Here is a 3,250-nt window from a genome sequence, read left to right on the forward strand (position 1 = left end):
GCCGGAGGATTGCAACGGGAGGCTGGGGAAATAAATAAATAACAAAAACGGTGCGAAAGTCACCAAGTCCCACCTACTGGGCAGAATTAAAATTGACACACCTGCAAAAAAAACACACAGAGGGAGAGGAGGCTGGGGAGAGGAGGGGGCGACCTCCCCTTCCCATCGCTTCCCTCCCCCGGCCTGGCCAGCCCTGCTGCGGCGGGCACAAAAAGCAGGGGAGGAGGAGGAGAAGGAGGAGGAGGAAGGCTGGCAAAGCGAGCCGGGCTCTGCAATAAAAAGGATTCCCCACCCCCCTCCCTCTCCGCTAAAATCAATCCAGGGGAGGGGGGAGAGAGGGGAAAAACCCACCCCAGCGCTGCCGGAGCCCCGGCTCAGCGGAGGAAAAGTTGCAGCTGGGGTTAAATTTGTGCTGGGGGGGAGAGCAGAGGGGCTCTGGCTCGGCTCCTGCTTTCTCAGGCTCTTTCGTCTTTTGGAGGAGGACGATGCTGCCTTTCGCTTGGTTGTTGGGTGGGTTTCCTCCCCCTGCAATCCGGACAGAAGAAGGGTGGAGAGGAAAGGAAAGAAAGATTAAACTGAACTGGAAGAGAATAAGCGCCAGTATGGATTACAGCAATTTAAATTTTTTTTTTTTTTCTTTAGAGGATCCTAGCGAGAGGCAGATCAGACGGCTGGGTGAGAAAAAAAGCGACTGGAGAGCACCCAGGAAGGACTTTCTAGAAAAGACACACATGCACACCCCTCCTCCAAAATGCAACGGGGACTCAGCCGGCTGCCGGGAAGTGCAGGCAGGAGCACCCAGGGTCGGGGCTCCCGTCCTCCCTCCCCTGGCTTCCCCCTTCCCTCCTGCAGCAGATTCTGCAATCAGGCATGCAAAAAAAAAAAAAAAAAAATCCTGAAAGAGGAAGACTGAAGTGTTGAAAAGGCTGAGCTCAGAGCGCCGAAATGGCATCAGGAGAGCAGTGAGTGCGAGCTGAACAGCAGAGCGAATTAAGATGCATGGTGCATTTTTGGCAAGCACAAACCCAAGCAGATCAGAGCTCTGCTTAATTTGCTCTGCTTTTCTACAGCGCTCTTCTGCATGCCTCCCCCCCCCCAATAGCTTCATGTCTCTGCTCCTCCGCACAGAGACACAGTGATAAAGGGACGGTGCTGCAGGCAGGAGCACGGGTGAAGAGAGGAATTACAGGTGTAGGACTCCAAATATTTCAAGGGTCTCCTTCTGCCAGACACAGGGCTTTGCACAGGGAGGAGAGACAGAGGGATCTCTGCATGGGCTGAACCAACACCTCCAGGCTCTTCCATGTACCCCAAATCATCCTAGTCCAGAAGAGGGGGTAAAAATCAGGGGCAGGGGGGAGGGGGAGTGTAAAAATGCAACTGCAGGGAGAATTTACAACCACAATTTGTGCACCCATACCCCGGGCAGGAAGCAGGCTGCCCACAGCCATGCTCATGGGGAGCCCATCCCAGTGGGGCACGAGCAGGACTCACCCTTGGGTACCTCCTCACCCATTGCTTCACAGCCTCATCACAAGCCCCAGAACAGCAGCGACATGCAGGGGGCTGCACGTGCCAGAGTGTCCATCCCACTCCTGTGGGGGCTTCAGGGGGACCAGGCAGCTTCATTGGGATTCCTCCTGCCAGGACTCTCTAAGGGAAGTAGGGGTACTCATCCAGTGAATAAATACCAAGGTGGGAGGGCTGGTTTCTCCCTGAGCCCCACCTGCTTCCAAATTACTGAAGTGAAACACCTGGGTCCAAAGAGGTCACTGAAGTGCCTGGTACTGCAAGGAAGAAGAGCACAGGGGTGTTGAAGGGTCCCTACCCCTGTGAGAAGCAGCTCCCATCCTCAGGCATGTGTGTGGAGACCATGGCTGGGAAGGCAGCAGAGAGGAAAATACCCAGGCATATTGTTCATTCCCTGCCTCAGTTTCCCCACCCGTGTCCCAGAGATGCCATTCTTGTGGCCCAAAACTGCAACTGGACTGGAGAAGACACTGATGGAGGGCACCATGTCACATGCCTCTGCCCATAGGGAACACCAAGGCACCCCACAATGCCCAGCCGGCATGTGGGCTCAACCCTCAGCAGCACAGGGGACAGGGATGTCACATTGCCCACACCACCAGTGCCCAGGGTGATACCAGGGCTTCCTTTATACTGGAGCTGGTGCAAGGTCACAGCCTCCTCGTGGCACTTGACATCAATCACACTATCACATGTGATGTGAGGCCATCAGCCTACCTGGCATGTCACCACAGGGCCGGTCACGGGGTTGGGGACACTTTCAGGGGACACACAGCTGCCTTGGGGACCCACTGTAGTTCCACAGCACAGCGAGGCTCTCCTCTGGGCAGATCAGCACTGGGAGCTGGGGGAAGCCACTGTCACCTGGAGGTGCCCGGGTGGCAGTGCTTGGTGCGGGGCCACGTGCATGAGCACTCTGCACCCTCCTCACCCACCCAGGGGGGCAGCCTGCCCTGTGTCCCCCTCCGTCCCCCAGGGCGTGGGGTCAAGCCCTGGCCTGGAGCAGAGCACAACTGCTAACAAAGCACAAACCCACCCAGCAAGGCTTTTGGGTCCTCCTCTGCAACCCGAGGCAGTTACATTCTTTGCACCCTCCTCGCAAAGCTGAGGTTTAACCCACAGCAAGTTGGGGAGGTCTCGGGTGGGCTGCCCCGGGTGAGGCGGACGCAGGAGCCCACCTGTCCCCTGACATGCACACCCTGCTCGGCCACCCAGAGCCAGGCAGGCCCCTCTGCAGCAGCTGATGAGGTTTTGTGCCAAGCCACGGCTTCCTCTGCCACTAACAGATAAAGCTGCAGCTCATGGAGGAAGCATGGCCGGGCAAAGCAGGGGAATGGGAGGAGCAGGAGCATTCAGCTGAGTGCCCACAGGGCAGGCGGAAGGTAGGCAGGAAAAGAAAGAAATCGGGTGGGCTGTTCATCCTCCCCATTGCAGGTCAGCAAGTTCACTGGCAGAAAAGACTGCAGCAACAGCAAAGCCCCTGCCACAAGGAGCAGCCGGGCCACCAGCCTCCACCCAGCACCAGAGCCAGGTGGCCCCTGGTTTTGCTTCCCCTGCTTGAACCCACCACCCCTCACCAGCCCACAGGCAGATGGAAGATGATGCTCAGAGAGGGCAGCACTACCTCTTGCACACCTAAAGGGGACGGCAGTAGTGGTGGGAACATGCCATCCCTACCTCCATCCCTGCCTCCATCCTTCACTCCTGTCCCCGTGGAAGA

This window comes from Egretta garzetta, unplaced genomic scaffold (genome assembly GCF_000687185.1).
Source record: "Egretta garzetta isolate BGI_Z169 unplaced genomic scaffold, ASM68718v1 scaffold322, whole genome shotgun sequence".
In the NCBI taxonomy this organism is placed as follows: Eukaryota; Metazoa; Chordata; class Aves; order Pelecaniformes; family Ardeidae; genus Egretta; species Egretta garzetta.